Here is a 13,274-nt window from a genome sequence, read left to right as displayed (position 1 = left end):
TTTATCGCCATGACAGATATCCTTAGCCCTCCAAAACCCCTCTTCACTGCTCCGACGTCTGCCCTCGGTGTTTCGATATCCATCTTTATCCTGTGACGTGCTGGTAACCTGTTCGCTGCGGGTACGGGTCAGACAATGGCTATTTATGATATCCTGTCGACTGAAACCTGAGAAATGTTTGCTGCCAGCATAAGGTCCAGTTGGATGGACGATGTGGGCCCCGTGCGGAGGCTATTGAGAAGATTGGGCCGGATGGGGCAACGATTAACAGTCGGGCTATGATGGTCCTATGATACTATACCCCTCGGAGGAAGGTCGGTCTTGGTAAGCAGTGCGGGCATGACGAGCCGAGATTTGAATTTGCACCCCCAGCGCCGGGACGGGTGATGGCGGTGGACTGCACATTTTGTCTCAAGGGATGCAGGGATTAGCCGGGATAGATAGGGATTGGCGGAGTGATGTGGGGGGGTCAATGGGCGCTGGTAAATTTCGGGGGTTGGAAAGCGGTGGGGGGGGGGGGCGTGGGGAACCACTATGCGGAGCATGATTTGCATACTGCATACGCTTCTCCGATGCTTGGAATTTTCTAGTATTATTTATTTCTCTGTTTGAGGGGTCTGCGACAGTTGAGGTAAGATCAAGGGTTAAAAGTTTGGTGCCCTCTTTCATGATGTGACCCATGCCAAGTTCTTTAATTGCATGCGTGGATACAACCGCTTCCAGAACATGTCTTTATCAGGTACGTTTATTATTGACATAGATCCCGTGGGGTTTTTCGTACAGTACTTTCTAATAGTAGTAGTCAAGCTTTGCTGGCCATGTTATACTGCGACAATTCCTGTAGGCTTCCCCAATAGGACCCCTAGCGGATTATACTTGGCAGGTTTTCCAACACCGTTCTCGGGTTGCCCTGTGGCAAGCCCACGTTCTGAGAGATTTTTATCAACCTATAGTGGGGCCCATCGTCTTTCCCGTCCTACAGCTACCCCCCCCCCAACAGAGCCCTATCCAGGAACCGGACGGACTGCACGGTTGAACCCACCATAAATACCTTGGTGGAAAAATACCCACAGCAATATGTCTGAGGGCATTGCCCTAGTTTGTAGATATATTGCACCTTGGCATGCATATCATTTCTGTATTAAATTTTAAAGACCATCTCTACCCTTGTATCAACGTGCTTCCCACCTTCTTCCAATCTGTCCGTTAAACGTATTGAAAAACAAAAAAAATGTGCGGAATGGTATGTGTACTTCACAGGATGAGAACCTGCTAGTCACCAACTATCACTGATGAAACCTTCGAACCGTAAGAAAATGCCTTGCAATTGCGATCACATTCAATCTCCAAGCTAGCTAATCAACCTCTTCGCACAAGACAAACCTCAAAAAAAAAAACCCCAGAGAAAAAAATCCAACCTGTCCTGGTTGTTCTAATATCTAGCTACAAGACACAAATTAAAACCGTTTCCCCACTTTCCGTGTTCCTCCGTTGAAATGCGGCGGTGGTGGTGGTGGTGGTGGTGAAGAAAAAAAAATAAAATAAAATAGGAGAAGAAAACCGCGGCTATATAGACTAAACTTCCACCCCCCTGTCCGCCAAGCCTAGCAAACCCTCTCCCATTGAGAACACGACCTATTCAGCTCCCAGTAAATACAAACAATGTATGATTCCCCATTCTGAGTAAAGAGCTAACTAAAATAATTGTGAAGCTAAGCTAAAGATTTGCGAAACTAGCTAAAAATAATATAAGAAAGCAAAATCAAATTTCATCCGTAACAGTATCTACTCTCTCATTTCCACGTAAGCGTTTTCCTCCTTTACCACAAAATACGCGCCACGGGTATCCGCCATCCTACCTGTAGCGAAGTGACGGCGAAAAAACGAATGTACTATGTTGGGGGTAGCTATTGCTCCTTAGGGTTTCATATGGGATTCACCTCGGACCTTTCGTTAGCAATTGGCGGGTTCAAACTATCCAAAGAATGTCGGCATGGGGGGCACATATACTGTCGCCAACGGGTATAATATGACGGATATCGGCTGGCCACCGTCAGGGATAGGCAACAAGCATTGTTTTTTTTTTGTTTTTTTGCCTTACGTTGACAAATTCAATCTCTTTCTAGCCAAAGAAGATATCAATTTTGTTCTGCTAAGGGGGGATCTGGGTTTGGGAAAGACAGATTCTTGAGTGGTAGACCAGTTATGGGATTGCTGTCGTAATAGAGATATCTCTATCGCGGGGCTGTTCTCTGAATACCGGTGGGTTACAATTCTCGCACGGTTTTTAGAGAGAGATGGGATCCTAGCACCTGCGCGGCGGGCTTTCGTAAGAAGAAAAGGAAGTTTGGCGGACAGGTTATACAACTTTTAGACATTGCGGGAACGTTGAAAGGAGACTGCTGCGTCGTCCATGGGGGTGTTCATCTGCATTGGTTCACAGGATAAATGTCTTCTGAACAGTGGAGAAGACCTCCTTGAATCGGTGCAAGTCACTGCGCACCATTAGCAAACCGCCCTGATGTCATTTGGCTGGAAGGTTTACATTTGGAAAGATACAACGGGATGTTTCACAGGGGCAGTCACAATACTGGTCAATCTGCCACCTCCGGGAGTGTTAGGCAACCGCAAGATTAGACCAGGAGGCTACCTGGGCACTGCCGAACTTTGGCAGTTGTGGATGGTTTCGACTAGACTGATGATGGCTTTTCAAAATTATAGCCGGAATCGCCAAACTGTCGATCCATGATCAGGACCATAGCTTGAATGGCCGCTTGGGATCTATGTGTACCTCCAACATGATGGAGCAATACTCCTGATCGAGCAGGTTGATCAGATCAGGTGGATCCTGCTCGAGCATGATCGAATCGAGGGGCTCCCCACGATTGAGGTGATCTCATCTATTGATCACAAAACCCACAAAACCCACGGTGAAAAGGGTTATGTACTATTCGTGGGATGGGTCATTGAAATAGTTACGGTCTGTACCATTCCAGTGTCTGGATCACCGGAGATGCTGCTGCATACTTCATACTTGAAGGCATCGCATGGGGAAGTATTGGCGTTTGTATTCACCATTTTAGTGAGCAGGTGTAGATAATTCCATTCCAAAAGAGGCCTCACGGAGTGAAGCCTTCTGGTATTCAACTGTTTTACTTCACTGCGGTGGCAGCTAAAAGCTGTGAAGTGTCTATTTGGAAATTCTAAAGAATAATAACAGTGTGGCTGAAGAAATGCCACTTCCATACATAGCAGTCACCGCAGGCTGCTTGCAGTGCGCGAGCCATTTTTTTAATTAAACAGCTATTACTTTCCAGAGCCTGTAAAACCGCGACGGCATCGATCACGAACTATCACTCAGCTGAAACAACGCCAAGGGTGTTGTAGTTCTTTATTGAAGTTGTACTTCTTGCTTGATTGATACTCTACTGGTGGGCTATCAGGCCCTACTTATGCTACAGGAGAGCGCGCTACAATCACCTATGACATATACCTCGTGCCAGAGAAAATGAAAAAATAAGAACAACAATACAACATAGCCGAACGGTAAAGAGAAAGGAAACACAAGCGAGATAATCAAACTAGTATTACGATAGAGTTTCCGAGGAAACTCTGTCGTAATCAACTAGATAATGAGTACTATGATAGAGTTACCAAGGAAACTCTATTATAGTCAACCATGTCCTGAGTTCATCCATAGATGAACTCATACCGGTAACTGAGACAGGAGTTCTGTCATAATCAAACACGTAACTGAAACATATTTGGAAGTCATTACAACAAAGGGGTTCAGCCGACAATCAAAAGAGGGGTAAGAAAACCTTTTCCGCTGCTTCTCTATCTCAGAGACACTCGCACTCTCATCAACTTGCTCCGCTGAACTAACTAACTAACATGTGAGGGGGGGAGAAGTATAATAAATGATCTTCAAGCCTTCTCCCTTCGCTCCACTGAACTCCACACATATCCATCGTGATCCCCGCTCACCCCGCGCAAGTTTTCCTTTCTTCAGCTTGTTCCCATCGCTGGCAAAAAAGTGAAAATAGGCACCACAAAAGACTCCCGCCGCCTTGCTACCTCCGCCCGCGTTATCACTCCCACTCCAGTACCACCTCAGTTACCGACATCACCCCCGTCACCGATATCACTTCCGTAGTTACAAATGAAAATACGGACCTGAGAAAACGCTCCAACTTCATTCTACACTCCCTCTGCCTTCCGTTATCCACTACCTTCCGTACTCCCGCCGCCATGTTGCCATACCGGTCCGAGACGTGGTACGACAAACCAAGGCACGAGTGGTGAAAACAGAGGGATCGGCGAGATGGCCAATTAGGTTGGTCGGGCAAGCGGACTAAGGGCGGGGGCCGCGGGGTAGACGGATGGATAGTTGGATAGCAAGTAGACAAGAGAATGGTAGACAAGCAGACAGACAGACGTGCTAACAAGCCAGTAGATGGACTGACAAACAGATATTCGAGCGGCCGAATACGCGAACAAAGAAACGGATAGACAGACCGATAACTGAGTGGACCGATGTGTGATAAAACAAATGGATGCCCAGATAAGCAGGTTGACCGATGGGTGCGGATAGGTTGGTGGAATATCGGATATGCTGCTCCTCCGGTTATCGAGCATGTTCTGAACATGTCGCGCATGTTTTAAACATGTCAGGTAGGTTCTGAGCATGCTGGGCGAATTGTGAGCATGCCCAGTACCATTTCCAATGCTATTGACTCCAATATCAAAATAAGTGCTAAACGCCAAACCAAGCGAAGAAATGGAAAAAGAATCGCCAAATTCATGAACGAGCTGCATACATCCCCCACTGACCCAGAAACCAAATGGTGACTATCCGAATTGTCACCTCACACATAATCCACTCGGCCCCCAGCCTTTCCAGATAGCCGATGATCATGGATTGCCTTGTCCAATCCCTCTCTTCTATTTCCCTTAATATCTTGTGCCCTTTATTTGTATGTCTCTAGTCATGTTCCGGGGTATCTTTCGTTGATGCTCACAACAAGCTTGGGAAGAGTGTCCAAGGACCTATCTGGTATAGGAAACTTTGATGGTTCCCGGTGATAGCTGAAAATTCCAGTGGCGCTGTCAGCCTCCGCTCTTGTGATGCTACTGTGAAGCGTCATTATGAGGTGGGAATATAAACAAAGGTTCTTGGAAATGGCTTGGGAGAGGTGTGATTTCTAAAGATAAAGATAAAAAGTTTCGGGAAGAGGGGCCCCCCTGGGGTTCGTAGGAGAAGGCATGAAGAGAGAGCTCACGGGATGGATGTTGTGTGGCTTTACCGGTGAACACTTCCGGTGGGGTAAAAGGGTTTTAGGGATGAGCGGATAGGTGACCCCAATTTGGTGAAGGTTTTGCAAACCAAGAACACTACCCCGGATAAGCGTGCTCCTTATACACTATCTTCATCTCCATAACTGGATCAAAGACAAATATGTAGTCAAAGATTTCTGAGAGAATTTATCACGCCAGAACACGAATGCCTCGCCTCCAACATCGCTTTTGTTGATAATATTAAAAACCACCGCTTTCCTCCTTTGAGGTCACAAGTGTGGTGCGGTGTCAATTGGTGTGTTATCGGGACGATTGTGGGGTTCCTAGGGTTTGTAGCAATCAAATACTTATACCTTCGGGCCAATCATGCACACAGGGTTCCAAGATCTTCTCGCCGCATATCTTAGCAAAACCCCAAGGACTCACTTCTTTTCTCGAAAACACATTGGGGATGCACTGGCGACGTTTAAAAGCAATTGTCAACGAAATTTATATTTTAACGGGGCGATGTCGCTGAGCCAAGGTTAAGAGCGATCGCCAACGAGGAAATAATTCTACATCTCTTTATGAGTAGTATGCTTATGCTGGGAGTTTGTGTGCAGGGTTGATTGCATTCAAAATGTCGACCAGGAATTAGCATTTTTAAAATATTACAAAGGTCCACTAAGTTAAAATATTGATTCAAGAAAGACTCTAAAAGACCGTTTGGGGGGTGGAGAGAGGGATAGTAAGAGGACTCTTATACCATACACATATGTGTCATTTCAATCATCCTTCTACATTTCCACCTATGATACAAGAACGATTTCGGAAGTGCTGCCAGGGCAAATGTGTTGTGTGCCTTACTGTGGGATGAGAAATACAAGTTGTTGATATGGTTGTGGAGACAAGTACAACAGTAGTAACTATAGGATGGTAGTGTGTGGGTAAACACCTTCACAGCGAATTATTCAATCTGTTTATGCTTGAATGTTGCGGCCATTTGATCCATATTTTGAATTCAGATTTTCAAAAACTGAGCTAATAAAAATATTATTTTGGCCACCTGATCGATGACCTGGTGGATAGAATCCTGGATGGGAGTGTCATTATTGAGCCTGTTGACAGCGGCAATAACTATAGCTTCATCCAGCTCGAGCATGAGGTCCTGAATACAGACAAAGGGAGTATGGATTGATAGAAACGGGACCCTAATGGCTTAAAATTTAATTTGAACCTCAATTTGTCTGCTGAAGAATAAATTGTTGCAGTATTTGCCATCATGCTCAGAAAATGCTTAACCGTGTATGATAATTATTACATAAGCATTTCTGCTCTTGCTTGGAAACCATCACCGATACTGGTTTCCTACCCAACCCTGTCATCCAATAGTGCCCACAACCACTAACAAATACGCATCACATGCATCAAGAGTTGCTGTTAGGGCAATGGTAGATGTAAAAATTTAAGGCATGAAATATTTTCTCCACAGCAGCCTTTTCCACCTCGATATAACTGCTACAATAAGAACAACCACCTCATAACACAAATCTGAACAATATATTTTGATAGCAATACATTTTACAGATACCTCTTTTTTTTCTGATAAATTTCCCAAAATGCTGGTCCTATTTCCACCCAGCAGGTAATAACTGCAGCCAAATACATCCCTCTCATAGTCTACATGGCTAATTTATTGCAGTCTCTATACCAAGTTAGACTTCAATGAGGAGCAATTATATTTTGATGAAGATGATGTTTGATATCAGCCTATACTTGTTGGCCCAGCTAGGAGCCTGAGTGGAAATGTAGAATGGGGTGGAATAATTAACTCAGGCTACAAGAAGTGTAGTTTGAACCTCTTGAGTATGAAGTCTTCACATTGCCATATATGCTAGAGCCACATTTGAGCTTTATTGTATTCAGGTATGTTTTCAATTCTCCTTCCCTCCTGTACTTCAAGGGTATTTGGCAAGCCAATACTACTATTAGGTTCACACACACAAGCCAAAGAATGTTTACAGCTGTCCCTAGCTTGAGGAATTTTTTATTACAATCTCTATTATGATGCCATACATAGAGTACAGTTAATATGAGGTTGGGCTCATAGCCACTGACATGAGTATTGTTGCAATAAACAATGAAACTCTTTCTTAATAATGAAAGACATTCTCACTGAAATCCATGCTGGTATTACCATAACCAACACTTGATATTCTCAAAGTGTTAAATATGCACTCCACAACACTCCTGATGGCTACAAGGATAAAGACTGCAGTCATAGGAGTTAATGACAGCACCACACAGTCTTAATACAAAGGGAATCTTTCTGCCATTATCATTTATGCTAGGTGTTTCTCTACAGAGCCTAATAGCAATCTCCTGTGCTAAACATTTATTTATATAGCTTGACGATTAGGTTTATCTACAGGATCCACTCACCATCTGAAGTCACTTGAGGGAATCTGATGATTCACTATTCTGAGATAATCTCAGGGTCTAACTATCCATCTCAGATTGTCATCTACAGGGTCTGAAAATCAACTACTGGGCACTACTTTTATCTGCATGGCCCAGTAACTGTCTACAGTGCCCTACTATCCTCTAATGAGCCCTGCTATTATTTACAGGATTCATATTTTATCTGCAGTCATATAGGGGAATCAGATATATTCCCACCTAGCATCTGACAACAATCCTAATGTCGTCTCGTCCATCATAGGCTATTGCCTGGATGGATGTCAAGTTGCCCACCTGTCCTATCCAGACAGACTGGGTACTTGAGTACACAATATTTTGCGAGGAGTGCTCATGTGAAGAAGACATTTTGGTAACACTTCCTCCATTCATCTAAAGGGTACGTGTAAATACTAACAGGGTAATAGTTGTCCTCACAGTACTGTGAGCTTTCACTCAGCGTCTACTCTCATTAAGCACGGCAAATCCGACACCTGAGGGGTTAAAACTTAAAAGTTCCCCCATTTATGATCGGTTCATCAATGCCACCACTAGTGGATTGATTAGCGGGGATAGAAATGTGGTGTTTGAGACCGATTGGTAGGAACTGTATGTTTATATTCTTACTTGTATTGTAGGTGCTAGCCTAGCAGCTACCAAAGTTATAAAATAAAACTCTTAAAATTCCTACATATTTTCTGTGATTTGTATTTTGCGTGATCTTAAGTGATTATGTTTGCTAATGTGATGTGGGAAGGGGGGGTGAAACAACTAGTGGCGCTGTTGATCACTCGCCAAAAAGATAGAAGGAATATGATATGAGGGAGTATAATGATGATTTTCACACGACGGAGAAAATTTCTCATGCGTATGCTCTGCGAATAATCTCGGAACAACGTGGATCATAAGCTCGCCATCGAGGATCCTGCCAATAATGAGCAAGCTTAGTGCTACCGTGAGAGTTATGGATAAAAATCCCGTTTCACAAATTTTCTACCCTCAATTACTGCAAAACGGGTGGGTGGTACTGTAACCCAAGTAGTAAGAAGGGGGGGGGGCGTCATAGGAGAATGGGGTTTAATCACCCCTAGTGAGCGGTAGTCACAATTAAACCCGATAGCCCTAGTCCAGCAATCAGCTTCGAAATCCCGGTCAAAGGCGCAAGCCGAGTTCGGGCATGTCTCAGGAGAAAAAAAGCGGCTCTGCCACTTTCCCACTTCCAATACGCTTGGTGTGTTATCGTGTTATCGTTCTTCCAGAAAAGCTTGTCCTCACCCATCTCTAGCGCCACGCACACTAGCTCTTCAGCTCGGTTGGGGAAATTGTTCGCACGTTGCAAAACACGCGAGTATCACTTACCAGGCTTCAATATAATTTATTTATCCTTGTATCGCCGACACAATCACAATTTACTGGGTGGCTTTATATCAACCGCCGGATCGTGAGATGTTTATTGTCAAGGCGATTGTGTAGCGCCTGTTTGTCCTGCCCAGGTAAGTTAATGTACGGTGTTGTCCTGAGGTGTGGTTAAGGTGGTGATACTGGTCTGAGTGCTGTGGACTACGAATCGCGGTTGAACTGATCTCGGAAAAGTAAGCTAGAATACGAAGTACTCTCCAAATACATTTTTGGGATGTAGTTGATGAATGCTAATTTCTGGTTTCTTTTCGCTTCTCCAACAGTTGATGCAATACCGCGCGGGATTGGGTGATTGAGAGGGAGTGTGTGGGCTCCAAATTCGGCAACATTATTGCAAACGAATGCACAACATAGGAGTGGATCAAAACTCTGCATACAAATTTTCCTGTCAGTATTGTGTTCGGAGCTAAGGCTATGCCATGCCACGCGCTGGGGGTCGGGGAAGGATCCACTGAACAGGAACATTGAGAATACTCCAGTAACTTAATAGAAACTCTACTTCCTGTTTCTCTGGGGCTTGTCACCGCGTCTCTCACATAACCCAACTGGTTCCTCAAGTTTCTCTTGATGATTTCTGAAGTCTGTTTGACTTCCCTCAACTTCCGGCACATCCTGAGTTACCTACCCGCTTACCCCCCCTTTTCGGTCCTAGTAACCGTTCCTCTAGTCAAATGTTCTTCTTGATATAGGGTAAACATTCTGGATATGGAAACCGTGGAGGTTGTTGGGGTAAGTGGATAGCTGCGGAGATGCTGTTATTTCATGAGACGGTTACCGCTTTGCTCTTGATCGAGGAGGGCAGCTCTAGAGGGTTTGTGTGGCTCCGTAGGCCCATATACTTCGGATGCGCGGATCATAGCTCCTAGGAAGGGACATGAGGGAGTCGTGTAGATGCTTATGAAACGGAACAACATCAATCCCGAAATCGGAGATAAGAAGAGCCAAATACCGCTCTTGGGAGTTGCCGGGAATCGGCACTGGGGCTGTCCATCCGGCATAGAAGACATTAGATATTACCAAAAACCGATCTCATGGGGCTGTTAGGAATGGGCATGGGGACATTGCGAGTCCGACGTGAACCTGGTGAACCAAATAAAACCTTTGTATAAAGGAATTGGATCAATTCTAGGTAACGTAACCCCTGAGTATAGTCCTTATAAAAGATTTTTTTATTTTTTTTAAAAAAAGTTATCCGTGGTAGCAAACCCCAAGGTGGAGTTAAGACAATCTGTTCGCACGGAAGTCATGGCAAAAAAACCTATCCCATTATTAGCAGTGTTCCCAACTGTCTGGGGCGTCCTACAGGGCCCTTCCGGACTATAGTCCCGGGCGTCCCGGGCGGGGTGGTGAGGACGGCAGGGCGTGGCGCCCTTCTTTCATAAAGACGGCCATCTAAAGGGTTGACGCTTGGGCTCCGTAGCCTTAGAATAAATGGGATCCTCCCAGTGTTTCCAACCGTCCCATGGCGGACGGCAGGGCCCTGGCGTCCTATAGTCCCGTTCGTCCCGGGCAGGGTGGGTAAGGACGGCCGGGCACGGCGTCCGTATTCCATAATGACTGCAGTCCTGTAGGTGACGGCCGGGCCCTATAGGTATTTTTCACACTAGCCTATAATAGATAGTCACCCCCTGAATTACATCGTAGTGGGATATACATGGTTCATTGACAAAATAAGTCCGTGGCCCGTTTTCATACCAGAGGGATAGGAGTATATCTCACATCCGATAAGCCACCTCGGTAAGAAACTGTGTCTCATTTTCACTATTTTCTTAAACTTTGCACTATCCAAACCGTGTTATTTAACTACAAGTAATATGTCTGAAGCATTATCACATTCCTCGCATGGGAGTTAGGGTTGACTCGGTCTATCTCCCAAGTCGTAAGCAGTAGAGTGAGAAAAAGTTCGTCACCGTTGTTGGCGATCAGTCTTTTATGCTTGGCGTATCATTTCATTTCACAGCCCAATCACACCTTATCACTCGAAAAGCCTGTAGGGCCCGGCGGTCCGTCCCGGGCACAGGTTAGGACGGACTACAGTCCGGCGTCCGTCCCGGGCAAGGGCAGAAAATACGGCGTCCGTCCCGTCCTAGTGAAAAGACGGACGGACTGGACGCTTGGGAACACTGGATCCTCCAGTGGCTATCTGCAGGGCTCGGTCATTACCTGCAGGGCCCGGCCGTCATCCGCCGTAACCAGTGGAAACCTGGCACATCCCGCCCTTTGAGAAACCTGCCGGGCCCACCAGCCCGTCCTGTGCAGTGGTCTGGATGGACGCCAAGATGGCCGTCCGTCCTGGGCATCCACCCATGCACTGCAGTCGGTCTGGTCCGCGCACAAGGACTGATAAATAGTGATGGGCTAGATCATGATCTAGCAGATCATAGGTGTTCTGATTGAGCATGATTTGATCGGGGCGACCCCATGATCGAATGATCGATCAAATTGGTAGACCCTGATCGAGCATGCCCACTGATCGAGTATAGTCGAGTATGCTCGAGTCTAGCCGGCCACGGTCAACCTTTTTTCACCATCAAGGTATGCTAAAAGCATGTGGAAAATCCTTACTCTCAACCAATTTAGAACTTGAGTTGGTTTCGACAATCATCACAACCATCAATATTCTGTATCCCTTTATACCGAAGAACAGACTAGGTGTCTGAGGACCCCCAGCTTCCTGTGTGAGTATGAATAGACTCGGTTCGGGTCACTTCCGTATTGCGGGTCAGCTGTTTGCCATTAGTTAACCGACAAGATCCTTATGGTCGCACTCCGGAGGTGATAGCCTTCCACGACGCGTTCGGAAGCGGGCAAGAAGTGTAGATGTTGTGGGATATTTTGAAGTGTACGGGCACCAATTATGACGCCCGGCATGTCGTAGGAGACTATAAGAGCGAGGAGATTTTAGGCCAGAGAAGTAGGAGGTAACTCATGTTAAGTAATCAATAGTAGAGTGTGTTGTCGAGGGTGTGTTATCGAGTGTGCGGAGTGGAGAGTGTTTATGTAAACAGGTGGTATCACATGATCTGATCGAGTGACCATTATGATCGAGGGTGATCGAGCATGATCTGCTCGAGCAAAACTCGGTCATGATCTGATCGTGGTCACCACTACGGACGGACTGGACGCTTAGTGTTCATTACGGGGTGGGGTAGGGTTGGTTTTGACTCGCAGACCCCGCCGCTACTCCGGCCAGGGGGGGAATATTTCCCCTGTCTTCCTCGCCCCTACCCCCGGCTAGGGCAAACCCCAGCCTATCCCATAGACAGGTCCCCATTTCTCACTTACAAATTTAACGTGGCCCGTCTTGGGAATAGGCGAAGTGGGGGCCGAGACGGGGGGCGAGGCCAGGGAACACTAAAATTAAGGCTCCGCCCCGGGCCCTTGAGCGGGGTGGGGTGGGTAATGGTGGCAGGGGCCCGGCGTTTTTGGGGCCCCTGGACCCGGAGGCCCCGCAACGGATACTATGGACGCTTGGGATCACTGATTGCTAGTGACACCCATGCACTTAGGAACGGATTCTTGCCAATGTTAAAGACTCAAGGCCATATCAAATTCATATACCTCCTCTCAATCGGTAGTGTTAGCATGAACCACATAGTCATCCTTGGACTCTGGAGACCTATTGGACCTGTCTTATCTGTCTTGATATATGTGAACTACAGGAGGTTCAAACTTTTGGTGTTATGATACAGTACTAGGACAAATAGTTTTGTCTGATCGGTGGTAACCGAACAACACCTCAAAAAACCCCATCCCACTGATCAACCATCCATCAACAACAATGCCTTCTGAAAAGACCAGCCATCTCTCAGACTTTGAGAAAGGCAAATTGTTGCTCTGAGAGAAAACAATTCTCTTTTGCTGAAATTGGAAAGCTCTTAAATCCTTCAATAATTACAGTTCTCAGTTTTCATAAGCGTTATCAAAAGAGGTGTAATGAGAAAAACCTTCCAACACCAGGAAGACACAGAATTATTGATAACAGAACCTGCCACCACCTAGCCAGAGAGTCCAAGAAGGCACACCGCCAAACCCTGTCAGAATTGCGCAATGATATTTTACCATATGCCTCTCTGGGGACTGTCAAGAGAGCTTTGGCATCAGTCAATATAAAGAAGTGG

Source organism: Tuber melanosporum, assembly GCF_000151645.1.
Source record: "Tuber melanosporum whole genome shotgun sequence assembly, scaffold_71, strain Mel28".
Classification (NCBI taxonomy): Eukaryota; Fungi; Ascomycota; class Pezizomycetes; order Pezizales; family Tuberaceae; genus Tuber; species Tuber melanosporum.
Note: the sequence above shows the minus strand (reverse complement) of the source record.